Below are 24,920 nucleotides of genomic sequence, written 5' to 3'. Positions count from 1 at the left end.
ACGTACGCCTGACATGCAAAAGGTCACCGGTTCGAAACCGAGCGGAAACAGTTTCATTGTTTTGAGATATACAAAGTTAATGTTTAAATTCTCCTGCTTTACTATCAAGCATCTATTCTGGAAAAGTCTGTCTGGAACAGGACCTTCAGCAGCGTCTACTTGGCACCCCGCCACCTCTTCAACCGATAGCCTCGTCATATTATTAAGTGTTTAAACCTGCGCTGAAAACCTGTTAATGCGGGAGCTTCTCCTGACAACATTTTCCAGGGTTTTGGTCAAACTAACTGGTTTCCGTAGTGTAGTGGTTATCACGTTCGCCTCACACGCGAAAGGTCCCTGGTTCGAAACCGGGCGGAAACAGCATTACTTTTTTGAGGTATACAAAGTTAATGTTTAAATTCTCCTGCTTTACTATCAAGAAGCTGTTCGTGAAGAGTCTATCTTGAACAGAACCTTCAGCAGCGTCTACTTGGCACCACGCCACCTCTTGAACCGATAGCCTCGTCATATTATTAAGTATTTAAACCAACGCGGAAAACCTGTTCATGCGGGTGCTTCTAATGACAATTTTTTCTAGGTTTTTTTTCAAACTCACAGGTTTCCGTAGTGTAGTGGTTATCACGTTCGCCTTACACGCGAAAGGTCCCCGGTTCAATACCGGGCGGAAACAGCATTACTTACAAATTTAATGTTTAAATTCTCCTGCGTTACTATCAAGCATCTATTCTGGAAAAGTCTGTCTGGAACAGGACCTTCAGCAGTGACGACTGGGCACCACGTCACCTCTTAAACCGATAGCCTCATCATATTATTAAGTGTTTAAACCTGTGCTGAAAACCTGTTCATGCGGGAGCTTCCGATAACAAAATTATCTAGGGTTTTGCTCAATTAAACCGGTTTCCTTAGTATAGTGGTTATTACGTACGCCTGACATGCAAAAGGTCACCGGTTCGAAACCGAGCGGAAACAGTTTCATTGTTTTGAGATATACAAAGTTAATGTTTAAATTCTCCTGCTTTACTATCAAGCATCTATTCTGGAAAAGTCTGTCTGGAACAGGACCTTCAGCAGCGTCTACTTGGCACCCCGCCACCTCTTCAACCGATAGCCTCGTCATATTATTAAGTGTTTAAACCTGCGCTGAAAACCTGTTAATGCGGGAGCTTCTCCTGACAACATTTTCCAGGGTTTTGGTCAAACTAACTGGTTTCCGTAGTGTAGTGGTTATCACGTTCGCCTAACACGCGAAAGGTCCCCGGTTCGAGACCGGGCGGAAACATGGCGATAGTATTTGTGTTTAGCGCTCGTAGTTGAGAGCATAGACTGTATGAAAGTTAAACTCAAACTCTAGTTGTGAGAAGTTCTTAGAAGTGTCTGGGTGTCAACCTCCTTTCCTGATTTGCCTAGCGTTACTGAATCTTCTACGTGCACCTCTCCAGCATGGACTTCTGGGGTAACCGTCTCATCCTGGATCGTCTAGCATGCAATGCACGGTTCGTAGGCCATTGGCATGTCGTGGCGGGCTTTGGCCGCAGTCGTTACGACTTTACAATTGAGGCCTAGCGTGCTGGCATTGTTCACCGCTGTAGCAGATGGGCGAATGGATGTTTAGGATAATATGTTTCAAATATGTATGATATAACCACTTACATTCACACCTGACCACTCTGACGGGATTCTGATGGGTTGCCAGATTATTCGTATATGTGTTTCCGTAGTGTAGTGGTTATCACGTTCACCTCACACGCGAAAGGTCCCCGGTTCGAAACCGGGCGGAAACAGCATTACTTTTTTGAGGTATACAAAGTTAATGTTTAAATTCTCCTGCTTTACTATCAAGAAGCTGTTCGTGAAGAGTCTATCTTGAACAGAACCTTCAGCAGCGTCTACTTGGCACCACGCCACCTCTTGAACCGATAGCCTCGTCATATTATTAAGTATTTAAACCAACGCGGAAAACCTGTTCATGCGGGTGCTTCTAATGACAATTTTTTCTAGGTTTTTTTTCAAACTTACAGGTTTCCGTAGTGTAGTGGTTATCACGTTCGCCTTACACGCGAAAGGTCCCCGGTTCAAGACCGGGCGGAAACAGCATTACTTACAAATTTAATGTTTAAATTCTCCTGCTTTACTATCAAGCATCTATTCTGGAAAAGTCTGACTTGGCACCCCGCCACCTCTTCAACCGATAGCCTCGTCATATTATTAAGTGTTTAAACCTGCCCTGAAAACCTGTTAATGCGGGAGCTTCTGCTGACAACATTTTCCAGGGTTTTGGTCAAACTAACTGGTTTCAGTAGTGTAGTGGTTATCACGTTCGCCTAACACGCGAAAGGTCCCCGGTTCGAGACCGGGCGGAAACATGGTGATAGTATTTGTGTTTAGCGCTCGTAGTTGAGAGCATAGACTGTATGAAAGTTAAACTCAAACTCTAGTTGTGAGAAGTTCTTAGAAGTGTCTGGGTGTCAACCTCCTTTCCTGATTTGCCTAGCGTTACTGAATCTTCTACGTGCACCTCTCCAGCATGGACTTCTGGGGTAACCGTCTCATCCTGGATCGTCTAGCATGCAATGCACGGTTCGTAGGCCATTGGCATGTCGTGGCGGGCTTTGGCCGCAGTCGTTACGACTTTACAATTGAGGCCTAGCGTGCTAGCATTGTTCACCGCTGTAGCAGATGGGCGAATGGATGTTTAGGATAATATGTTTCAAATATGTATGATATAACCACTTACATTCACACCTGACCACTCTGACGGGATTCTGATGGGTTGCCAGATTATCCGTATATGTGTTTCCGTAGTGTAGTGGTTATCACGTTCGCCTCACACGCGAAAGGTCCCCGGTTCGAAACCGGGCGGAAACAGCATTACTTTTTTGAGGTATACAAAGTTAATGTTTAAATTCTCCTGCTTTACTATCAAGAAGCTGTTCGTGAAGAGTCTATCTTGAACAGAACCTTCAGCAGCGTCTACTTGGCACCACGCCACCTCTTGAACCGATAGCCTCGTCATATTATTAAGTATTTAAACCAACGCGGAAAACCTGTTCATGCGGGTGCTTCTAATGACAATTTTTTCTAGGTTTTTTTTCAAACTCACAGGTTTCCGTAGTGTAGTGGTTATCACGTTCGCCTTACACGCGAAAGGTCCCCGGTTCAATACCGGGCGGAAACAGCATTACTTACAAATTTAATGTTTAAATTCTCCTGCGTTACTATCAAGCATCTATTCTGGAAAAGTCTGTCTGGAACAGGACCTTCAGCAGTGACGACTGGGCACCACGTCACCTCTTAAACCGATAGCCTCATCATATTATTAAGTGTTTAAACCTGTGCTGAAAACCTGTTCATGCGGGAGCTTCCGATAACAAAATTATCTAGGGTTTTGCTCAATTAAACCGGTTTCCTTAGTATAGTGGTTATTACGTACGCCTGACATGCAAAAGGTCACCGGTTCGAAACCGAGCGGAAACACTTTCATTGTTTTGAGATATACAAAGTTAATGTTTAAATTCTCCTGCTTTACTATCAAGCAGCTATTCGGGAAAAGTCTATCTGGAACAGAACCTTCAGCAGCGTCTACTTGGCACCCCGTCACCTCTTCAACCGATAGCCTCGTCATATTATTAAGTGTTTAAACCTGCGCTGAAAACCTGTTAATGCGGGAGCTTCTGCTGACAACATTTTCCAGGGTTTTGGCCAAACTAACTGGTTTCCGTAGTGTAGTGGTTATCACGTTCGCCTAACACGCGAAAGGTCCCCGGTTCGAGACCGGGCGGAAACATGGTGATAGTATTTGTGTTTAGCGCTCGTAGTTGAGAGCATAGACTGTATGAAAGTTAAACTCAAACTCTAGTTGTGAGAAGTTCTTAGAAGTGTCTGGGTGTCAACCTCCTTTCCTGATTTGCCTAGCGTTACTGAATCTTCTACGTGCACCTCTCCAGCATGGACTTCTGGGGTAACCGTCTCATCCTGGATCGTCTAGCATGCAATGCACGGTTCGTAGGCCATTGGCATGTCGTGGCGGGCTTTGGCCGCAGTCGTTACGACTTTACAATTGAGGCCTAGCGTGCTGGCATTGTTCACCGCTGTAGCAGATGGGCGAATGGATGTTTAGGATAATATGTTTCAAATATGTATGATATAACCACTTACATTCACACCTGACCACTCTGACGGGATTCTGATGGGTTGCCAGATTATCTGTATATGTGTTTCCGTAGTGTAGTGGTTATCACGTTCGCCTTACACGCGAAAGGTCCCCGGTTCAATACCGGGCGGAAACAGCATTACTTACAAATTTAATGTTTAAATTCTCCTGCTTTACTATCAAGCATCTATTCTGGAAAAGTCTGTCTGGAACAGGACCTTCAGCAGTGACGACTGGGCACCACGTCACCTCTTAAACCGATAGCCTCATCATATTATTATGTGTTTAAACCTGTGCTGAAAACCTGTTCATGCGGGAGCTTCCGATAACAAAATTATCTAGGGTTTTGCTCAATTAAACCGGTTTCCTTAGTATAGTGGTTATTACGTACGCCTGACATGCAAAAGGTCACCGGTTCGAAACCGAGCGGAAACACTTTCATTGTTTTGAGATATACAAAGTTAATGTTTAAATTCTCCTGCTTTACTATCAAGCAGCTATTCGGGAAAAGTCTATCTGGAACAGAACCTTCAGCAGCGTCTACTTGGCACCCCGTCACCTCTTCAACCGATAGCCTCGTCATATTATTAAGTGTTTAAACCTGCGCTGAAAACCTGTTAATGCGGGAGCTTCTGCTGACAACATTTTCCAGGGTTTTGGCCAAACTAACTGGTTTCCGTAGTGTAGTGGTTATCACGTTCGCCTAACACGCGAAAGGTCCCCGGTTCGAGACCGGGCGGAAACATGGTGATAGTATTTGTGTTTAGCGCTCGTAGTTGAGAGCATAGACTGTATGAAAGTTAAACTCAAACTCTAGTTGTGAGAAGTTCTTAGAAGTGTCTGGGTGTCAACCTCCTTTCCTGATTTGCCTAGCGTTACTGAATCTTCTACGTGCACCTCTCCAGCATGGACTTCTGGGGTAACCGTCTCATCCTGGATCGTCTAGCATGCAATGCACGGTTCGTAGGCCATTGGCATGTCGTGGCGGGCTTTGGCCGCAGTCGTTACGACTTTACAATTGAGGCCTAGCGTGCTGGCATTGTTCACCGCTGTAGCAGATGGGCGAATGGATGTTTAGGATAATATGTTTCAAATATGTATGATATAACCACTTACATTCACACCTGACCACTCTGACGGGATTCTGATGGGTTGCCAGATTATCTGTATATGTGTTTCCGTAGTGTAGTGGTTATCACGTTCGCCTTACACGCGAAAGGTCCCCGGTTCAATACCGGGCGGAAACAGCATTACTTACAAATTTAATGTTTAAATTCTCCTGCTTTACTATCAAGCATCTATTCTGGAAAAGTCTGTCTGGAACAGGACCTTCAGCAGTGACGACTGGGCACCACGTCACCTCTTAAACCGATAGCCTCATCATATTATTATGTGTTTAAACCTGTGCTGAAAACCTGTTCATGCGGGAGCTTCCGATAACAAAATTATCTAGGGTTTTGCTCAATTAAACCGGTTTTCTTAGTATAGTGGTTATTACGTACGCCTGACATGCAAAAGGTCACCGGTTCGAAACCGAGCGGAAACAGTTTCATTGTTTTGAGATATACAAAGTTAATGTTTAAATTCTCCTGCTTTACTATCAAGCATCTATTCTGGAAAAGTCTGTCTGGAACAGGACCTTCAGCAGCGTCTACTTGGCACCCCGCCACCTCTTCAACCGATAGCCTCGTCATATTATTAAGTGTTTAAACCTGCGCTGAAAACCTGTTAATGCGGGAGCTTCTCCTGACAACATTTTCCAGGGTTTTGGTCAAACTAACTGGTTTCCGTAGTGTAGTGGTTATCACGTTCGCCTAACACGCGAAAGGTCCCCGGTTCGAGACCGGGCGGAAACATGGCGATAGTATTTGTGTTTAGCGCTCGTAGTTGAGAGCATAGACTGTATGAAAGTTAAACTCAAACTCTAGTTGTGAGAAGTTCTTAGAAGTGTCTGGGTGTCAACCTCCTTTCCTGATTTGCCTAGCGTTACTGAATCTTCTACGTGCACCTCTCCAGCATGGACTTCTGGGGTAACCGTCTCATCCTGGATCGTCTAGCATGCAATGCACGGTTCGTCGGCCATTGGCATGTCGTGGCGGGCTTTGGCCGCAGTCGTTACGACTTTACAATTGAGGCCTAGCGTGCTGGCATTGTTCACCGCTGTAGCAGATGGGCGAATGGATGTTTAGGATAATATGTTTCAAATATGTATGATATAACCACTTACATTCACACCTGACCACTCTGACGGGATTCTGATGGGTTGCCAGTTTATCTGTATATGTGTTTCCGTAGTGTAGTGGTTATCACGTTCGCCTCACACGCGAAAGGTCCCCGGTTCAATACCGGGCGGAAACAGCATTACTTACAAATTTAATGTTTAAATTCTCCTGCTTTACTATCAAGCATCTATTCTGGAAAAGTCTGTCTGGAACAGGACCTTCAGCAGTGACGACTGGGCACCACGTCACCTCTTAAACCGATAGCCTCATCATATTATTAAGTGTTTAAACCTGTGCTGAAAACCTGTTCATGCGGGAGCTTCCGATAACAAAATTATCTAGGGTTTTGCTCAATTAAACCGGTTTCCTTAGTATAGTGGTTATTACGTACGCCTGACATGCAAAAGGTCACCGGTTCGAAACCGAGCGGAAACAGTTTCATTGTTTTGAGATATACAAAGTTAATGTTTAAATTCTCCTGCTTTACTATCAAGCATCTATTCTGGAAAAGTCTGTCTGGAACAGGACCTTCAGCAGCGTCTACTTGGCACCCCGCCACCTCTTCAACCGATAGCCTCGTCATATTATTAAGTGTTTAAACCTGCGCTGAAAACCTGTTAATGCGGGAGCTTCTCCTGACAACATTTTCCAGGGTTTTGGTCAAACTAACTGGTTTCCGTAGTGTAGTGGTTATCACGTTCGCCTCACACGCGAAAGGTCCCCGGTTCAATACCGGGCGGAAACAGCATTACTTACAAATTTAATGTTTAAATTCTCCTGCTTTACTATCAAGCATCTATTCTGGAAAAGTCTGTCTGGAACAGGACCTTCAGCAGTGACGACTGGGCACCACGTCACCTCTTAAACCGATAGCCTCATCATATTATTAAGTGTTTAAACCTGTGCTGAAAACCTGTTCATGCGGGAGCTTCCGATAACAAAATTATCTAGGGTTTTGCTCAATTAAACCGGTTTCCTTAGTATAGTGGTTATTACGTACGCCTGACATGCAAAAGGTCACCGGTTCGAAACCGAGCGGAAACAGTTTCATTGTTTTGAGATATACAAAGTTAATGTTTAAATTCTCCTGCTTTACTATCAAGCATCTATTCTGGAAAAGTCTGTCTGGAACAGGACCTTCAGCAGCGTCTACTTGGCACCCCGCCACCTCTTCAACCGATAGCCTCGTCATATTATTAAGTGTTTAAACCTGCGCTGAAAACCTGTTAATGCGGGAGCTTCTCCTGACAACATTTTCCAGGGTTTATGGTCAAACTATCTGGTTTCCGTAGTGTAGTGGTTATCACGTTCGCCTCACACGCGTAAGGTCCCCGGTTCGAAACCGGGCGGAAACAGCATTACTTTTTTGAGGTATACAAAGTTAATGTTTAAATTCTCCTGCTTTACTATCAAGAAGCTGTTCGTGAAGAGTCTATCTTGAACAGAACCTTCAGCAGCGTCTACTTGGCACCACGCCACCTCTTGAACCGATAGCCTCGTCATATTATTAAGTATTTAAACCAACGCGGAAAACCTGTTCATGCGGGTGCTTCTAATGACAATTTTTTCTAGGTTTTTTTTCAAACTCACAGGTTTCCGTAGTGTAGTGGTTATCACGTTCGCCTTACACGCGAAAGGTCCCCGGTTCAATACCGGGCGGAAACAGCATTACTTACAAATTTAATGTTTAAATTCTCCTGCGTTACTATCAAGCATCTATTCTGGAAAAGTCTGTCTGGAACAGGACCCTCAGCAGTGACGACTGGGCACCACGTCACCTCTTAAACCGATAGCCTCATCATATTATTAAGTGTTTAAACCTGTGCTGAAAACCTGTTCATGCGGGAGCTTCCGATAACAAAATTATCTAGGGTTTTGCTCAATTAAACCGGTTTCCTTAGTATAGTGGTTATTACGTACGCCTGACATGCAAAAGGTCACCGGTTCGAAACCGAGCGGAAACAGTTTCATTGTTTTGAGATATACAAAGTTAATGTTTAAATTCTCCTGCTTTACTATCAAGCATCTATTCTGGAAAAGTCTGTCTGGAACAGGACCTTCAGCAGCGTCTACTTGGCACCCCGCCACCTCTTCAACCGATAGCCTCGTCATATTATTAAGTGTTTAAACCTGCGCTGAAAACCTGTTAATGCGGGAGCTTCTCCTGACAACATTTTCCAGGGTTTTGGTCAAACTAACTGGTTTCCGTAGTGTAGTGGTTATCACGTTCGCCTAACACGCGAAAGGTCCCCGGTTCGAGACCGGGCGGAAACATGGCGATAGTATTTGTGTTTAGCGCTCGTAGTTGAGAGCATAGACTGTATGAAAGTTAAACTCAAACTCTAGTTGTGAGAAGTTCTTAGAAGTGTCTGGGTGTCAACCTCCTTTCCTGATTTGCCTAGCGTTACTGAATCTTCTACGTGCACCTCTCCAGCATGGACTTCTGGGGTAACCGTCTCATCCTGGATCGTCTAGCATGCAATGCACGGTTCGTAGGCCATTGGCATGTCGTGGCGGGCTTTGGCCGCAGTCGTTACGACTTTACAATTGAGGCCTAGCGTGCTGGCATTGTTCACCGCTGTAGCAGATGGGCGAATGGATGTTTAGGATAATATGTTTCAAATATGTATGATATAACCACTTACATTCACACCTGACCACTCTGACGGGATTCTGATGGGTTGCCAGATTATTCGTATATGTGTTTCCGTAGTGTAGTGGTTATCACGTTCACCTCACACGCGAAAGGTCCCCGGTTCGAAACCGGGCGGAAACAGCATTACTTTTTTGAGGTATACAAAGTTAATGTTTAAATTCTCCTGCTTTACTATCAAGAAGCTGTTCGTGAAGAGTCTATCTTGAACAGAACCTTCAGCAGCGTCTACTTGGCACCACGCCACCTCTTGAACCGATAGCCTCGTCATATTATTAAGTATTTAAACCAACGCGGAAAACCTGTTCATGCGGGTGCTTCTAATGACAATTTTTTCTAGGTTTTTTTTCAAACTTACAGGTTTCCGTAGTGTAGTGGTTATCACGTTCGCCTTACACGCGAAAGGTCCCCGGTTCAAGACCGGGCGGAAACAGCATTACTTACAAATTTAATGTTTAAATTCTCCTGCTTTACTATCAGACCGGGCGGAAACATGGTGATAGTATTTGTGTTTAGCGCTCGTAGTTGAGAGCATAGACTGTATGAAAGTTAAACTCAAACTCTAGTTGTGAGAAGTTCTTAGAAGTGTCTGGGTGTCAACCTCCTTTCCTGATTTGCCTAGCGTTACTGAATCTTCTACGTGCACCTCTCCAGCATGGACTTCTGGGGTAACCGTCTCATCCTGGATCGTCTAGCATGCAATGCACGGTTCGTAGGCCATTGGCATGTCGTGGCGGGCATTGGCCGCAGTCGTTACGACTTTACAATTGAGGCCTAGCGTGCTAGCATTGTTCACCGCTGTAGCAGATGGGCGAATGGATGTTTAGGATAATATGTTTCAAATATGTATGATATAACCACTTACATTCACACCTGACCACTCTGACGGGATTCTGATGGGTTGCCAGATTATCCGTATATGTGTTTCCGTAGTGTAGTGGTTATCACGTTCGCCTCACACGCGAAAGGTCCCCGTTTCGAAACCGGGCGGAAACAGCATTACTTTTTTGAGGTATACAAAGTTAATGTTTAAATTCTCCTGCTTTACTATCAAGAAGCTGTTCGTGAAGAGTCTATCTTGAACAGAACCTTCAGCAGCGTCTACTTGGCACCACGCCACCTCTTGAACCGATAGCCTCGTCATATTATTAAGTATTTAAACCAACGCGGAAAACCTGTTCATGCGGGTGCTTCTAATGACAATTTTTTCTAGGTTTTTTTTCAAACTCACAGGTTTCCGTAGTGTAGTGGTTATCACGTTCGCCTTACACGCGAAAGGTCCCCGGTTCAATACCGGGCGGAAACAGCATTACTTACAAATTTAATGTTTAAATTCTCCTGCGTTACTATCAAGCATCTATTCTGGAAAAGTCTGTCTGGAACAGGACCTTCAGCAGTGACGACTGGGCACCACGTCACCTCTTAAACCGATAGCCTCATCATATTATTAAGTGTTTAAACCTGTGCTGAAAACCTGTTCATGCGGGAGCTTCCGATAACAAAATTATCTAGGGTTTTGCTCAATTAAACCGGTTTCCTTAGTATAGTGGTTATTACGTACGCCTGACATGCAAAAGGTCACCGGTTCGAAACCGAGCGGAAACAGTTTCATTGTTTTGAGATATACAAAGTTAATGTTTAAATTCTCCTGCTTTACTATCAAGCATCAATTCTGGAAAAGTCTGTCTGGAACAGGACCTTCAGCAGCGTCTACTTGGCACCCCGCCACCTCTTCAACCGATAGCCTCGTCATATTATTAAGTGTTTAAACCTGCGCTGAAAACCTGTTAATGCGGGAGCTTCTCCTGACAACATTTTCCAGGGTTTTGGTCAAACTAACTGGTTTCCGTAGTGTAGTGGTTATCACGTTCGCCTAACACGCGAAAGGTCCCCGGTTCGAGACCGGGCGGAAACATGGCGATAGTATTTGTGTTTAGCGCTCGTAGTTGAGAGCATAGACTGTATGAAAGTTAAACTCAAACTCTAGTTGTGAGAAGTTCTTAGAAGTGTCTGGGTGTCAACCTCCTTTCCTGATTTGCCTAGCGTTACTGAATCTTCTACGTGCACCTCTCCAGCATGGACTTCTGGGGTAACCGTCTCATCCTGGATCGTCTAGCATGCAATGCACGGTTCGTAGGCCATTGGCATGTCGTGGCGGGCATTGGCCGCAGTCGTTACGACTTTACAATTGAGGCCTAGCGTGCTGGCATTGTTCACCGCTGTAGCAGATGGGCGAATGGATGTTTAGGATAATATGTTTCAAATATGTATGATATAACCACTTACATTCACACCTGACCACTCTGACGGGATTCTGATGGGTTGCCAGATTATTCGTATATGTGTTTCCGTAGTGTAGTGGTTATCACGTTCACCTCACACGCGAAAGGTCCCCGGTTCGAAACCGGGCGGAAACAGCATTACTTTTTTGAGGTATACAAAGTTAATGTTTAAATTCTCCTGCTTTACTATCAAGAAGCTGTTCGTGAAGAGTCTATCTTGAACAGAACCTTCAGCAGCGTCTACTTGGCACCACGCCACCTCTTGAACCGATAGCCTCGTCATATTATTAAGTATTTAAACCAACGCGGAAAACCTGTTCATGCGGGTGCTTCTAATGACAATTTTTTCTAGGTTTTTTTTCAAGCTTACAGGTTTCCGTAGTGTAGTGGTTATCACGTTCGCCTTACACGCGAAAGGTCCCCGGTTCAAGACCGGGCGGAAACAGCATTACTTACAAATTTAATGTTTAAATTCTCCTGCTTTACTATCAAGCATCTATTCTGGAAAAGTCTGACTTGGCACCCCGCCACCTCTTCAACCGATAGCCTCGTCATATTATTAAGTGTTTAAACCTGCCCTGAAAACCTGTTAATGCGGGAGCTTCTGCTGACAACATTTTCCAGGGTTTTGGTCAAACTAACTGGATTCCGTAGTGTAGTGGTTATCACGTTCGCCTAACACGCGAAAGGTCCCCGGTTCGAGACCGGGCGGAAACATGGTGATAGTATTTGTGTTTAGCGCTCGTAGTTGAGAGCATAGACTGTATGAAAGTTAAACTCAAACTCTAGTTGTGAGAAGTTCTTAGAAGTGTCTGGGTGTCAACCTCCTTTCCTGATTTGCCTAGCGTTACTGAATCTTCTACGTGCACCTCTCCAGCATGGACTTCTGGGGTAACCGTCTCATCCTGGATCGTCTAGCATGCAATGCACGGTTCGTAGGCCATTGGCATGTCGTGGCGGGCTTTGGCCGCAGTCGTTACGACTTTACAATTGAGGCCTAGCGTGCTAGCATTGTTCACCGCTGTAGCAGATGGGCGAATGGATGTTTAGGATAATATGTTTCAAATATGTATGATATAACCACTTACATTCACACCTGACCACTCTGACGGGATTCTGATGGGTTGCCAGATTATCCGTATATGTGTTTCCGTAGTGTATTGGTTATCACGTTCGCCTCACACGCGAAAGGTCCCCGGTTCGAAACCGGGCGGAAACAGCATTACTTTTTTGAGGTATACAAAGTTAATGTTTAAATTCTCCTGCTTTACTATCAAGAAGCTGTTCGTGAAGAGTCTATCTTGAACAGAACCTTCAGCAGCGTCTACTTGGCACCACGCCACCTCTTGAACCGATAGCCTCGTCATATTATTAAGTATTTAAACCAACGCGGAAAACCTGTTCATGCGGGTGCTTCTAATGACAATTTTTTCTAGGTTTTTTTTCAAACTCACAGGTTTCCGTAGTGTAGTGGTTATCACGTTCGCCTTACACGCGAAAGGTCCCCGGTTCAATACCGGGCGGAAACAGCATTACTTACAAATTTAATGTTTAAATTCTCCTGCGTTACTATCAAGCATCTATTCTGGAAAAGTCTGTCTGGAACAGGACCTTCAGCAGTGACGACTGGGCACCACGTCACCTCTTAAACCGATAGCCTCATCATATTATTAAGTGTTTAAACCTGTGCTGAAAACCTGTTCATGCGGGAGCTTCCGATAACAAAATTATCTAGGGTTTTGCTCAATTAAACCGGTTTCCTTAGTATAGTGGTTATTACGTACGCCTGACATGCAAAAGGTCACCGGTTCGAAACCGAGCGGAAACACTGTCATTGTTTTGAGATATACAAAGTTAATGTTTAAATTCTCCTGCTTTACTATCAAGCAGCTATTCGGGAAAAGTCTATCTGGAACAGAACCTTCAGCAGCGTCTACTTGGCACCCCGTCACCTCTTCAACCGATAGCCTCGTCATATTATTAAGTGTTTAAACCTGCGCTGAAAACCTGTTAATGCGGGAGCTTCTGCTGACAACATTTTCCAGGGTTTTGGCCAAACTAACTGGTTTCCGTAGTGTAGTGGTTATCACGTTCGCCTAACACGCGAAAGGTCCCCGGTTCGAGACCGGGCGGAAACATGGTGATAGTATTTGTGTTTAGCGCTCGTAGTTGAGAGCATAGACTGTATGAAAGTTAAACTCAAACTCTAGTTGTGAGAAGTTCTTAGAAGTGTCTGGGTGTCAACCTCCTTTCCTGATTTGCCTAGCGTTACTGAATCTTCTACGTGCACCTCTCCAGCATGGACTTCTGGGGTAACCGTCTCATCCTGGATCGTCTAGCATGCAATGCACGGTTCGTAGGCCATTGGCATGTCGTGGCGGGCTTTGGCCGCAGTCGTTACGACTTTACAATTGAGGCCTAGCGTGCTGGCATTGTTCACCGCTGTAGCAGATGGGCGAATGGATGTTTAGGATAATATGTTTCAAATATGTATGATATAACCACTTACATTCACACCTGACCACTCTGACGGGATTCTGATGGGTTGCCAGATTATTCGTATATGTGTTTCCGTAGTGTAGTGGTTATCACGTTCGCCTCACACGCGAAAGGTCCCCGGTTCGAAACCGGGCGGAAACAGCATTACTTTTTTGAGGTATACAAAGTTAATGTTTAAATTCTCCTGCTTTACTATCAAGAAGCTGTTCGTGAAGAGTCTATCTTGAACAGAACCTTCAGCAGCGTCTACTTGGCACCACGCCACCTCTTGAACCGATAGCCTCGTCATATTATTAAGTATTTAAACCAACGCGGAAAACCTGTTCATGCGGGTGCTTCTAATGACAATTTTTTCTAGGTTTTTTTTCAAACTCACAGGTTTCCGTAGTGTAGTGGTTATCACGTTCGCCTTACACGCGAAAGGTCCCCGGTTCAAGACCGGGCGGAAACAGCATTACTTACAAATGTAATGTTTAAATTCTCCTGCTTTACTATCAGACCGGGCGGAAACATGGTGATAGTATTTGTGTTTAGCGCTCGTAGTTGAGAGCATAGACTGTATGAAAGTTAAACTCAAACTCTAGTTGTGAGAAGTTCTTAGAAGTGTCTGGGTGTCAACCTCCTTTCCTGATTTGCCTAGCGTTACTGAATCTTCTACGTGCACCTCTCCAGCATGGACTTCTGGGGTAACCGTCTCATCCTGGATCGTCTAGCATGCAATGCACGGTTCGTAGGCCATTGGCATGTCGTGGCGGGCTTTGGCCGCAGTCGTTACGACTTTACAATTGAGGCCTAGCGTGCTAGCATTGTTCACCGCTGTAGCAGATGGGCGAATGGATGTTTAGGATAATATGTTTCAAATATGTATGATATAACCACTTACATTCACACCTGACCACTCTGACGGGATTCTGATGGGTTGCCAGATTATCCGTATATGTGTTTCCGTAGTGTATTGGTTATCACGTTCGCCTCACACGCGAAAGGTCCCCGGTTCGAAACCGGGCGGAAACAGCATTACTTTTTTGAGGTATACAAAGTTAATGTTTAAATTCTCCTGCTTTACTATCAAGAAGCTGTTCGTGAAGAGTCTATCTTGAACAGAACCTTCAGCAGCGTCTACTTGGCACCACGCCACCTCTTGAACCGATAGCCTCGTCATATTATTAAGTATTTAAACCAACGCGGAAAACCTGTTCATGCGGGTGCTTCTAATGACAATTTTTTCTAGGTTTTTTTTCAAACTCACAGGTTTCCGTAGTGTAGTGGTTATCACGTTCGCCTTACACGCGAAAGGTCCCCGGTTCAATACCGGGCGGAAACAGCATTACTTACAAATTTAATGTTTAAATTCTCCTGCGTTACTATCAAGCATCTATTCTGGAAAAGTCTGTCTGGAACAGGACCTTCAGCAGTGACGACTGGGCACCACGTCACCTCTTAAACCGATAGCCTCATCATATTATTAAGTGTTTAAACCTGTGCTGAAAACCTGTTCATGCGGGAGCTTCCGATAACAAAATTATCTAGGGTTTTGCTCAATTAAACCGGTTTCCTTAGTATAGTGGTTATTACGTACGCCTGACATGCAAAAGGTCACCGGTTCGAAACCGAGCGGAAACACTGTCATTGTTTTGAGATATACAAAGTTAATGTTTAAATTCTCCTGCTTTACTATCAAGCAGCTATTCGGGAAAAGTCTATCTGGAACAGAACCTTCAGCAGCGTCTACTTGGCACCCCGTCACCTCTTCAACCGATAGCCTCGTCATATTATTAAGTGTTTAAACCTGCGCTGAAAACCTGTTAATGCGGGAGCTTCTGCTGACAACATTTTCCAGGGTTTTGGCCAAACTAACTGGTTTCCGTAGTGTAGTGGTTATCACGTTCGCCTAACACGCGAAAGGTCCCCGGTTCGAGACCGGGCGGAAACATGGTGATAGTATTTGTGTTTAGCGCTCGTAGTTGAGAGCATAGACTGTATGAAAGTTAAACTCAAACTCTAGTTGTGAGAAGTTCTTAGAAGTGTCTGGGTGTCAACCTCCTTTCCTGATTTGCCTAGCGTTACTGAATCTTCTACGTGCACCTCTCCAGCATGGACTTCTGGGGTAACCGTCTCATCCTGGATCGTCTAGCATGCAATGCACGGTTCGTAGGCCATTGGCATGTCGTGGCGGGCTTTGGCCGCAGTCGTTACGACTTTACAATTGAGGCCTAGCGTGCTGGCATTGTTCACCGCTGTAGCAGATGGGCGAATGGATGTTTAGGATAATATGTTTCAAATATGTATGATATAACCACTTACATTCACACCTGACCACTCTGACGGGATTCTGATGGGTTGCCAGATTATTCGTATATGTGTTTCCGTAGTGTAGTGGTTATCACGTTCGCCTCACACGCGAAAGGTCCCCGGTTCGAAACCGGGCGGAAACAGCATTACTTTTTTGAGGTATACAAAGTTAATGTTTAAATTCTCCTGCTTTACTATCAAGAAGCTGTTCGTGAAGAGTCTATCTTGAACAGAACCTTCAGCAGCGTCTACTTGGCACCACGCCACCTCTTGAACCGATAGCCTCGTCATATTATTAAGTATTTAAACCAACGCGGAAAACCTGTTCATGCGGGTGCTTCTAATGACAATTTTTTCTAGGTTTTTTTTCAAACTCACAGGTTTCCGTAGTGTAGTGGTTATCACGTTCGCCTTACACGCGAAAGGTCCCCGGTTCAAGACCGGGCGGAAACAGCATTACTTACAAATGTAATGTTTAAATTCTCCTGCTTTACTATCAGACCGGGCGGAAACATGGTGATAGTATTTGTGTTTAGCGCTCGTAGTTGAGAGCATAGACTGTATGAAAGTTAAACTCAAACTCTAGTTGTGAGAAGTTCTTAGAAGTGTCTGGGTGTCAACCTCCTTTCCTGATTTGCCTAGCGTTACTGAATCTTCTACGTGCACCTCTCCAGCATGGACTTCTGGGGTAACCGTCTCATCCTGGATCGTCTAGCATGCAATGCACGGTTCGTAGGCCATTGGCATGTCGTGGCGGGCATTGGCCGCAGTCGTTACGACTTTACAATTGAGGCCTAGCGTGCTAGCATTGTTCACCGCTGTAGCAGATGGGCGAATGGATGTTTAGGATAATATGTTTCAAATATGTATGATATAACCACTTACATTCACACCTGACCACTCTGACGGGATTCTGATGGGTTGCCAGATTATCCGTATATGTGTTTCCGTAGTGTAGTGGTTATCACGTTCGCCTCACACGCGAAAGGTCCCCGGTTCGAAACCGGGCGGAAACAGCATTACTTTTTTGAGGTATACAAAGTTAATGTTTAAATTCTCCTGCTTTACTATCAAGAAGCTGTTCGTGAAGAGTCTATCTTGAACAGAACCTTCAGCAGCGTCTACTTGGCACCACGCCACCTCTTGAACCGATAGCCTTGTCATATTATTAAGTATTTAAACCAACGCGGAAAACCTGTTCATGCGGGTGCTTCTAATGACAATTTTTTCTAGGTTTTTTTTCAAACTCACAGGTTTCCGTAGTGTAGTGGTTATCACGTTCGCCTTACACGCGAAAGGTCCCCGGTTCAATACCGGGCGGAAACAGCATTACTTACAAATTTAATGTTTAAATTCTCCTGCGTTACTATCAAGCATCTATTCTGGAAAAGTCCGTCTGGAACAGGACCTTCAGCAGTGACGACTGGGCACCACGTCACCTCTTAAACCGATAGCCTCATCATATTATTAAGTGTTTAAACCTGTGCTGAAAACCTGTTCATGCGGGAGCTTCCGATAACAAAATTATCTAGGGTTTTGCTCAATTAAACCGGTTTCCTTAGTATAGTGGTTATTACGTACGCCTGACATGCAAAAGGTCACCGGTTCGAAACCGAGCGGAAACAGTTTCATTGTTTTGAGATATACAAAGTTAATGTTTAAATTCTCCTGCTTTACTATCAAGCATCTATTCTGGAAAAGTCTGTCTGGAACAGGACCTTCAGCAGCGTCTACTTGGCACCCCGCCACCTCTTCAACCGATAGCCTCGTCATATTATTAAGTGTTTAAACCTGCGCTGAAAACCTGTTAATGCGGGAGCTTCTGCTGACAACATTTTCCAGGGTTTTGGTCAAACTAACTGGTTTCCGTAGTGTAGTGGTTATCACGTTCGCCTAACACGCGAAAGGTCCCCGGTTCGAGACCGGGCGGAAACATGGTGATAGTATTTGTGTTTAGCGCTCGTAGTTGAGAGCATAGACTGTATGAAAGTTAAACTCAAACTCTAGTTGTGAGAAGTTCTTAGAAGTGTCTGGGTGTCAACCTCCTTTCCTGATTTGCCTAGCGTTACTGAATCTTCTACGTGCACCTCTCCAGCATGGACTTCTGGGGTAACCGTCTCATCCTGGATCGTCTAGCATGCAATGCACGGTTCGTAGGCCATTGGCATGTCGTGGCGGGCTTTGGCCGCAGTCGTTACGACTTTACAATTGAGGCCTAGCGTGCTGGCATTGTTCACCGCTGTAGCAGATGGGCAAATGGATGTTTAGGATAATATGTTTCAAATATGTATGATATAACCACTTACATTCACACCTGACCACTCTGACGGGATTCTGATGGGTTGCCAGATTATTCGTATATGTGTTTCCGTAGTGTAGTGGTTATCACGTTCGCCTCACACGCGAAAGGTCCCCGGTTCGAAACCGGGCGGAAACAGCATTACTTTTTTGAGGTATACAAAGTTAATGTTTAAATTCTCCTGCTTTACTATCAAGAAGCTGTTCGTGAAGAGTCTATCTTGAACAGAACCTTCAGCAGCGTCTACTTGGCACCACGCCACCTCTTGAACCGATAGCCTCGTCATATTATTAAGTATTTAAACCAACGCGGAAAACCTGTTCATGCGGGTGCTTCTAATGACAATTTTTTCTAGGTTTTTTTTCAAACTCACAGGTTTCCGTAGTGTAGTGGTTATCACGTTCGCCTTACACGCGAAAGGTCCCCGGTTCAAGACCGGGCGGAAACAGCATTACTTACAAATGTAATGTTTAAATTCTCCTGCTTTACTATCAGACCGGGCGGAAACATGGTGATAGTATTTGTGTTTAGCGCTCGTAGTTGAGAGCATAGACTGTATGAAAGTTAAACTCAAACTCTAGTTGTGAGAAGTTCTTAGAAGTGTCTGGGTGTCAACCTCCTTTCCTGATTTGCCTAGCGTTACTGAATCTTCTACGTGCACCTCTCCAGCATGGACTTCTGGGGTAACCGTCTCATCCTGGATCGTCTAGCATGCAATGCACGGTTCGTAGGCCATTGGCATGTCGTGGCGGGCTTTGGCCGCAGTCGTTACGACTTTACAATTGAGGCCTAGCGTGCTAGCATTGTTCACCGCTGTAGCAGATGGGCGAATGGATGTTTAGGATAATATGTTTCAAATATGTATGATATAACCACTTACATTCACACCTGACCACTCTGACGGGATTCTGATGGGTTGCCAGATTATCCGTATATGTGTTTCCGTAGTGTAGTGGTTATCACGTTCGCCTCACACGCGAAAGGTCCCCGGTTCGAAACCGGGCGGAAACAGCATTACTTTTTTGAGGTATACAAAGTTAATGTTTAAATTCTCCTGCTTTACTATCAAGAAGCTGTTCGTGAAGAGTCTATCTTGAACAGAACCTTCAGCAGCGTCTACTTGGCACCACGCCACCTCTTGAACCGATAGCCTCGTCATATTATTAAGTATTTAAACCAACGCGGAAAACCTGTTCATGCGGGTGCTTCTAATGACAATTTTTTCTAGGTTTTTTTTCAAACTCACAGGTTTCCGTAGTGTAGTGGTTATCACGTTCGCCTTACACGCGAAAGGTCCCCGGTTCAATACCGGGCGGAAACAGCATTACTTACAAATTTAATGTTTAAATTCTCCTGCGTTACTATCAAGCATCTATTCTGGAAAAGTCTGTCTGGAACAGGACCTTCAGCAGTGACGACTGGGCACCACGTCACCTCTTAAACCGATAGCCTCATCATATTATTAAGTGTTTAAACCTGTGCTGAAAACCTGTTCATGCGGGAGCTTCCGATAACAAAATTATCTAGGGTTTTGCTCAATTAAACCGGTTTCCTTAGTATAGTGGTTATTACGTACGCCTGACATGCAAAAGGTCACCGGTTCGAAACCGAGCGGAAACACTTTCATTGTTTTGAGATATACAAAGTTAATGTTTAAATTCTCCTGCTTTACTATCAAGCAGCTATTCGGGAAAAGTCTATCTGGAACAGAACCTTCAGCAGCGTCTACTTGGCACCCCGTCACCTCTTCAACCGATAGCCTCGTCATATTATTAAGTGTTTAAACCTGCGCTGAAAACCTGTTAATGCGGGAGCTTCTGCTGACAACATTTTCCAGGGTTTTGGCCAAACTAACTGGTTTCCGTAGTGTAGTGGTTATCACGTTCGCCTAACACGCGAAAGGTCCCCGGTTCGAGACCGGGCGGAAACATGGTGATAGTATTTGTGTTTAGCGCTCGTAGTTGAGAGCATAGACTGTATGAAAGTTAAACTCAAACTCTAGTTGTGAGAAGTTCTTAGAAGTGTCTGGGTGTCAACCTCCTTTCCTGATTTGCCTAGCGTTACTGAATCTTCTACGTGCACCTCTCCAGCATGGACTTCTGGGGTAACCGTCTCATCCTGGATCGTCTAGCATGCAATGCACGGTTCGTAGGCCATTGGCATGTCGTGGCGGGCTTTGGCCGCAGTCGTTACGACTTTACAATTGAGGCCTAGCGTGCTGGCATTGTTCACCGCTGTAGCAGATGGGCGAATGGATGTTTAGGATAATATGTTTCAAATATGTATGATATAACCACTTACATTCACACCTGACCACTCTGACGGGATTCTGATGGGTTGCCAGATTATCTGTATATGTGTTTCCGTAGTGTAGTGGTTATCACGTTCGCCTTACACGCGAAAGGTCCCCGGTTCAATACCGGGCGGAAACAGCATTACTTACAAATTTAATGTTTAAATTCTCCTGCTTTACTATCAAGCATCTATTCTGGAAAAGTCTGTCTGGAACAGGACCTTCAGCAGTGACGACTGGGCACCACGTCACCTCTTAAACCGATAGCCTCATCATATTATTATGTGTTTAAACCTGTGCTGAAAACCTGTTCATGCGGGAGCTTCCGATAACAAAATTATCTAGGGTTTTGCTCAATTAAACCGGTTTCCTTAGTATAGTGGTTATTACGTACGCCTGACATGCAAAAGGTCACCGGTTCGAAACCGAGCGGAAACACTTTCATTGTTTTGAGATATACAAAGTTAATGTTTAAATTCTCCTGCTTTACTATCAAGCAGCTATTCGGGAAAAGTCTATCTGGAACAGAACCTTCAGCAGCGTCTACTTGGCACCCCGTCACCTCTTCAACCGATAGCCTCGTCATATTATTAAGTGTTTAAACCTGCGCTGAAAACCTGTTAATGCGGGAGCTTCTGCTGACAACATTTTCCAGGGTTTTGGCCAAACTAACTGGTTTCCGTAGTGTAGTGGTTATCACGTTCGCCTAACACGCGAAAGGTCCCCGGTTCGAGACCGGGCGGAAACATGGTGATAGTATTTGTGTTTAGCGCTCGTAGTTGAGAGCATAGACTGTATGAAAGTTAAACTCAAACTCTAGTTGTGAGAAGTTCTTAGAAGTGTCTGGGTGTCAACCTCCTTTCCTGATTTGCCTAGCGTTACTGAATCTTCTACGTGCACCTCTCCAGCATGGACTTCTGGGGTAACCGTCTCATCCTGGATCGTCTAGCATGCAATGCACGGTTCGTAGGCCATTGGCATGTCGTGGCGGGCTTTGGCCGCAGTCGTTACGACTTTACAATTGAGGCCTAGCGTGCTGGCATTGTTCACCGCTGTAGCAGATGGGCGAATGGATGTTTAGGATAATATGTTTCAAATATGTATGATATAACCACTTACATTCACACCTGACCACTCTGACGGGATTCTGATGGGTTGCCAGATTATCTGTATATGTGTTTCCGTAGTGTAGTGGTTATCACGTTCGCCTTACACGCGAAAGGTCCCCGGTTCAATACCGGGCGGAAACAGCATTACTTACAAATTTAATGTTTAAATTCTCCTGCTTTACTATCAAGCATCTATTCTGGAAAAGTCTGTCTGGAACAGGACCTTCAGCAGTGACGACTGGGCACCACGTCACCTCTTAAACCGATAGCCTCATCATATTATTATGTGTTTAAACCTGTGCTGAAAACCTGTTCATGCGGGAGCTTCCGATAACAAAATTATCTAGGGTTTTGCTCAATTAAACCGGTTTTCTTAGTATAGTGGTTATTACGTACGCCTGACATGCAAAAGGTCACCGGTTCGAAACCGAGCGGAAACAGTTTCATTGTTTTGAGATATACAAAGTTAATGTTTAAATTCTCCTGCTTTACTATCAAGCATCTATTCTGGAAAAGTCTGTCTGGAACAGGACCTTCAGCAGCGTCTACTTGGCACCCCGCCACCTCTTCAACCGATAGCCTCGTCATATTATTAAGTGTTTAAACCTGCGCTGAAAACCTGTTAATGCGGGAGCTTCTCCTGACAACATTTTCCAGGGTTTTGGTCAAACTAACTGGTTTCCGTAGTGTAGTGGTTATCACGTTCGCCTAACACGCGAAAGGTCCCCGGTTCGAGACCGGGCGGAAACATGGCGATAGTATTTGTGTTTAGCGCTCGTAGTTGAGAGCATAGACTGTATGAAAGTTAAACTCAAACTCTAGTTGTGAGAAGTTCTTAGAAGTGTCTGGGTGTCAACCTCCTTTCCTGATTTGCCTAGCGTTACTGAATCTTCTACGTGCACCTCTCCAGCATGGACTTCTGGGGTAACCGTCTCATCCTGGATCGTCTAGCATGCAATGCACGGTTCGTCGGCCATTGGCATGTCGTGGCGGGCTTTGGCCGCAGTCGTTACGACTTTACAATTGAGGCCTAGCGTGCTGGCATTGTTCACCGCTGTAGCAGATGGGCGAATGGATGTTTAGGATAATATGTTTCAAATATGTATGATATAACCACTTACATTCACACCTGACCACTCTGACGGGATTCTGATGGGTTGCCAGTTTATCTGTATATGTGTTTCCGTAGTGTAGTGGTTATCACGTTCGCCTCACACGCGAAAGGTCCCCGGTTCAATACCGGGCGGAAACAGCATTACTTACAAATTTAATGTTTAAATTCTCCTGCTTTACTATCAAGCATCTATTCTGGAAAAGTCTGTCTGGAACAGGACCTTCAGCAGTGACGACTGGGCACCACGTCACCTCTTAAACCGATAGCCTCATCATATTATTAAGTGTTTAAACCTGTGCTGAAAACCTGTTCATGCGGGAGCTTCCGATAACAAAATTATCTAGGGTTTTGCTCAATTAAACCGGTTTCCTTAGTATAGTGGTTATTACGTACGCCTGACATGCAAAAGGTCACCGGTTCGAAACCGAGCGGAAACAGTTTCATTGTTTTGAGATATACAAAGTTAATGTTTAAATTCTCCTGCTTTACTATCAAGCATCTATTCTGGAAAAGTCTGTCTGGAACAGGACCTTCAGCAGCGTCTACTTGGCACCCCGCCACCTCTTCAACCGATAGCCTCGTCATATTATTAAGTGTTTAAACCTGCGCTGAAAACCTGTTAATGCGGGAGCTTCTCCTGACAACATTTTCCAGGGTTTTGGTCAAACTAACTGGTTTCCGTAGTGTAGTGGTTATCACGTTCGCCTCACACGCGAAAGGTCCCCGGTTCAATACCGGGCGGAAACAGCATTACTTACAAATTTAATGTTTAAATTCTCCTGCTTTACTATCAAGCATCTATTCTGGAAAAGTCTGTCTGGAACAGGACCTTCAGCAGTGACGACTGGGCACCACGTCACCTCTTAAACCGATAGCCTCATCATATTATTAAGTGTTTAAACCTGTGCTGAAAACCTGTTCATGCGGGAGCTTCCGATAACAAAATTATCTAGGGTTTTGCTCAATTAAACCGGTTTCCTTAGTATAGTGGTTATTACGTACGCCTGACATGCAAAAGGTCACCGGTTCGAAACCGAGCGGAAACAGTTTCATTGTTTTGAGATATACAAAGTTAATGTTTAAATTCTCCTGCTTTACTATCAAGCATCTATTCTGGAAAAGTCTGTCTGGAACAGGACCTTCAGCAGCGTCTACTTGGCACCCCGCCACCTCTTCAACCGATAGCCTCGTCATATTATTAAGTGTTTAAACCTGCGCTGAAAACCTGTTAATGCGGGAGCTTCTCCTGACAACATTTTCCAGGGTTTATGGTCAAACTATCTGGTTTCCGTAGTGTAGTGGTTATCACGTTCGCCTCACACGCGTAAGGTCCCCGGTTCGAAACCGGGCGGAAACAGCATTACTATTTTTAAGGTATACAAAGTTAATGTTTAAATTATCCTGCTTTACTATCAAGAAGCTGTTCGTGAAGAGTCTATCTTGAACAGAACCTTCAGCAGCGTCTACTTGGCACCACGCCACCTCTTGAACCGATAGCCTCGTCATATTATTAAGTATTTAAACCAACGCGGAAAACCTGTTCATGCGGGTGCTTCTAATGACAATTTTTTCTAGGTTTTTTTTCAAACTCACAGGTTTCCGTAGTGTAGTGGTTATCACGTTCGCCTTACACGCGAAAGGTCCCCGGTTCAATACCGGGCGGAAACAGCATTACTTACAAATTTAATGTTTAAATTCTCCTGCGTTACTATCAAGCATCTATTCTGGAAAAGTCTGTCTGGAACAGGACCTTCAGCAGTGACGACTGGGCACCACGTCACCTCTTAAACCGATAGCCTCATCATATTATTAAGTGTTTAAACCTGTGCTGAAAACCTGTTCATGCGGGAGCTTCCGATAACAAAATTATCTAGGGTTTTGCTCAATTAAACCGGTTTCCTTAGTATAGTGGTTATTACGTACGCCTGACATGCAAAAGGTCACCGGTTCGAAACCGAGCGGAAACAGTTTCATTGTTTTGAGATATACAAAGTTAATGTTTAAATT

The 24,920-nt window shown here is 44.6% G+C and overlaps 37 non-coding genes across 37 annotated transcripts; all 37 read left to right on the top strand.

Annotated features, from left to right (window-relative positions):
* The first annotated feature begins 597 nt into the window (after window positions 1–597).
* Window positions 598–670, top strand: trnav-uac (transfer RNA valine (anticodon UAC)). Its single transcript has one exon. It is a non-coding gene; the product is annotated as a tRNA-Val (tRNA).
* A 536-nt stretch (window positions 671–1,206) lies between these two features.
* Window positions 1,207–1,279, top strand: trnav-aac (transfer RNA valine (anticodon AAC)). Its single transcript has one exon. It is a non-coding gene; the product is annotated as a tRNA-Val (tRNA).
* Window positions 1,280–2,018: 739 nt separating this feature from the next.
* On the top strand, window positions 2,019–2,091 carry trnav-uac (transfer RNA valine (anticodon UAC)). Its single transcript has one exon. It is a non-coding gene; the product is annotated as a tRNA-Val (tRNA).
* Window positions 2,092–2,792: 701 nt separating this feature from the next.
* trnav-cac (transfer RNA valine (anticodon CAC)) lies at window positions 2,793–2,865 on the top strand. The gene has a single exon. It is a non-coding gene; the product is annotated as a tRNA-Val (tRNA).
* Window positions 2,866–3,102: 237 nt separating this feature from the next.
* On the top strand, window positions 3,103–3,175 carry trnav-uac (transfer RNA valine (anticodon UAC)). The gene has a single exon. It is a non-coding gene; the product is annotated as a tRNA-Val (tRNA).
* A 536-nt stretch (window positions 3,176–3,711) lies between these two features.
* On the top strand, window positions 3,712–3,784 carry trnav-aac (transfer RNA valine (anticodon AAC)). Its single transcript has one exon. It is a non-coding gene; the product is annotated as a tRNA-Val (tRNA).
* Window positions 3,785–4,213: 429 nt separating this feature from the next.
* On the top strand, window positions 4,214–4,286 carry trnav-uac (transfer RNA valine (anticodon UAC)). Its single transcript has one exon. It is a non-coding gene; the product is annotated as a tRNA-Val (tRNA).
* Window positions 4,287–4,822: 536 nt separating this feature from the next.
* On the top strand, window positions 4,823–4,895 carry trnav-aac (transfer RNA valine (anticodon AAC)). Its single transcript has one exon. It is a non-coding gene; the product is annotated as a tRNA-Val (tRNA).
* A 429-nt stretch (window positions 4,896–5,324) lies between these two features.
* Window positions 5,325–5,397, top strand: trnav-uac (transfer RNA valine (anticodon UAC)). The gene has a single exon. It is a non-coding gene; the product is annotated as a tRNA-Val (tRNA).
* A 536-nt stretch (window positions 5,398–5,933) lies between these two features.
* trnav-aac (transfer RNA valine (anticodon AAC)) lies at window positions 5,934–6,006 on the top strand. The gene has a single exon. It is a non-coding gene; the product is annotated as a tRNA-Val (tRNA).
* Window positions 6,007–7,964: 1,958 nt separating this feature from the next.
* On the top strand, window positions 7,965–8,037 carry trnav-uac (transfer RNA valine (anticodon UAC)). The gene has a single exon. It is a non-coding gene; the product is annotated as a tRNA-Val (tRNA).
* Window positions 8,038–8,573: 536 nt separating this feature from the next.
* Window positions 8,574–8,646, top strand: trnav-aac (transfer RNA valine (anticodon AAC)). The gene has a single exon. It is a non-coding gene; the product is annotated as a tRNA-Val (tRNA).
* A 739-nt stretch (window positions 8,647–9,385) lies between these two features.
* trnav-uac (transfer RNA valine (anticodon UAC)) lies at window positions 9,386–9,458 on the top strand. The gene has a single exon. It is a non-coding gene; the product is annotated as a tRNA-Val (tRNA).
* Window positions 9,459–10,258: 800 nt separating this feature from the next.
* Window positions 10,259–10,331, top strand: trnav-uac (transfer RNA valine (anticodon UAC)). Its single transcript has one exon. It is a non-coding gene; the product is annotated as a tRNA-Val (tRNA).
* Window positions 10,332–10,867: 536 nt separating this feature from the next.
* Window positions 10,868–10,940, top strand: trnav-aac (transfer RNA valine (anticodon AAC)). Its single transcript has one exon. It is a non-coding gene; the product is annotated as a tRNA-Val (tRNA).
* A 739-nt stretch (window positions 10,941–11,679) lies between these two features.
* trnav-uac (transfer RNA valine (anticodon UAC)) lies at window positions 11,680–11,752 on the top strand. Its single transcript has one exon. It is a non-coding gene; the product is annotated as a tRNA-Val (tRNA).
* Window positions 11,753–12,763: 1,011 nt separating this feature from the next.
* On the top strand, window positions 12,764–12,836 carry trnav-uac (transfer RNA valine (anticodon UAC)). Its single transcript has one exon. It is a non-coding gene; the product is annotated as a tRNA-Val (tRNA).
* Window positions 12,837–13,372: 536 nt separating this feature from the next.
* Window positions 13,373–13,445, top strand: trnav-aac (transfer RNA valine (anticodon AAC)). The gene has a single exon. It is a non-coding gene; the product is annotated as a tRNA-Val (tRNA).
* A 429-nt stretch (window positions 13,446–13,874) lies between these two features.
* Window positions 13,875–13,947, top strand: trnav-cac (transfer RNA valine (anticodon CAC)). The gene has a single exon. It is a non-coding gene; the product is annotated as a tRNA-Val (tRNA).
* A 237-nt stretch (window positions 13,948–14,184) lies between these two features.
* trnav-uac (transfer RNA valine (anticodon UAC)) lies at window positions 14,185–14,257 on the top strand. Its single transcript has one exon. It is a non-coding gene; the product is annotated as a tRNA-Val (tRNA).
* Window positions 14,258–15,057: 800 nt separating this feature from the next.
* On the top strand, window positions 15,058–15,130 carry trnav-uac (transfer RNA valine (anticodon UAC)). The gene has a single exon. It is a non-coding gene; the product is annotated as a tRNA-Val (tRNA).
* A 536-nt stretch (window positions 15,131–15,666) lies between these two features.
* Window positions 15,667–15,739, top strand: trnav-aac (transfer RNA valine (anticodon AAC)). Its single transcript has one exon. It is a non-coding gene; the product is annotated as a tRNA-Val (tRNA).
* Window positions 15,740–16,168: 429 nt separating this feature from the next.
* Window positions 16,169–16,241, top strand: trnav-cac (transfer RNA valine (anticodon CAC)). Its single transcript has one exon. It is a non-coding gene; the product is annotated as a tRNA-Val (tRNA).
* A 237-nt stretch (window positions 16,242–16,478) lies between these two features.
* On the top strand, window positions 16,479–16,551 carry trnav-uac (transfer RNA valine (anticodon UAC)). The gene has a single exon. It is a non-coding gene; the product is annotated as a tRNA-Val (tRNA).
* A 490-nt stretch (window positions 16,552–17,041) lies between these two features.
* trnav-cac (transfer RNA valine (anticodon CAC)) lies at window positions 17,042–17,114 on the top strand. The gene has a single exon. It is a non-coding gene; the product is annotated as a tRNA-Val (tRNA).
* A 237-nt stretch (window positions 17,115–17,351) lies between these two features.
* Window positions 17,352–17,424, top strand: trnav-uac (transfer RNA valine (anticodon UAC)). Its single transcript has one exon. It is a non-coding gene; the product is annotated as a tRNA-Val (tRNA).
* A 536-nt stretch (window positions 17,425–17,960) lies between these two features.
* Window positions 17,961–18,033, top strand: trnav-aac (transfer RNA valine (anticodon AAC)). Its single transcript has one exon. It is a non-coding gene; the product is annotated as a tRNA-Val (tRNA).
* A 429-nt stretch (window positions 18,034–18,462) lies between these two features.
* trnav-cac (transfer RNA valine (anticodon CAC)) lies at window positions 18,463–18,535 on the top strand. Its single transcript has one exon. It is a non-coding gene; the product is annotated as a tRNA-Val (tRNA).
* Window positions 18,536–18,772: 237 nt separating this feature from the next.
* Window positions 18,773–18,845, top strand: trnav-uac (transfer RNA valine (anticodon UAC)). The gene has a single exon. It is a non-coding gene; the product is annotated as a tRNA-Val (tRNA).
* Window positions 18,846–19,335: 490 nt separating this feature from the next.
* trnav-cac (transfer RNA valine (anticodon CAC)) lies at window positions 19,336–19,408 on the top strand. The gene has a single exon. It is a non-coding gene; the product is annotated as a tRNA-Val (tRNA).
* Window positions 19,409–19,645: 237 nt separating this feature from the next.
* trnav-uac (transfer RNA valine (anticodon UAC)) lies at window positions 19,646–19,718 on the top strand. The gene has a single exon. It is a non-coding gene; the product is annotated as a tRNA-Val (tRNA).
* Window positions 19,719–20,254: 536 nt separating this feature from the next.
* trnav-aac (transfer RNA valine (anticodon AAC)) lies at window positions 20,255–20,327 on the top strand. Its single transcript has one exon. It is a non-coding gene; the product is annotated as a tRNA-Val (tRNA).
* A 429-nt stretch (window positions 20,328–20,756) lies between these two features.
* Window positions 20,757–20,829, top strand: trnav-uac (transfer RNA valine (anticodon UAC)). The gene has a single exon. It is a non-coding gene; the product is annotated as a tRNA-Val (tRNA).
* A 536-nt stretch (window positions 20,830–21,365) lies between these two features.
* On the top strand, window positions 21,366–21,438 carry trnav-aac (transfer RNA valine (anticodon AAC)). Its single transcript has one exon. It is a non-coding gene; the product is annotated as a tRNA-Val (tRNA).
* A 429-nt stretch (window positions 21,439–21,867) lies between these two features.
* Window positions 21,868–21,940, top strand: trnav-uac (transfer RNA valine (anticodon UAC)). The gene has a single exon. It is a non-coding gene; the product is annotated as a tRNA-Val (tRNA).
* A 536-nt stretch (window positions 21,941–22,476) lies between these two features.
* On the top strand, window positions 22,477–22,549 carry trnav-aac (transfer RNA valine (anticodon AAC)). The gene has a single exon. It is a non-coding gene; the product is annotated as a tRNA-Val (tRNA).
* A 1,959-nt stretch (window positions 22,550–24,508) lies between these two features.
* On the top strand, window positions 24,509–24,581 carry trnav-uac (transfer RNA valine (anticodon UAC)). Its single transcript has one exon. It is a non-coding gene; the product is annotated as a tRNA-Val (tRNA).
* Window positions 24,582–24,920: the final 339 nt, after the last annotated feature.

Source organism: Gadus macrocephalus, chromosome 6, assembly GCF_031168955.1.
Source record: "Gadus macrocephalus chromosome 6, ASM3116895v1".
Taxonomy (NCBI): Eukaryota; Metazoa; Chordata; class Actinopteri; order Gadiformes; family Gadidae; genus Gadus; species Gadus macrocephalus.
Note: the sequence above shows the minus strand (reverse complement) of the source record. Positions and strands in the feature narration are given on the sequence as shown.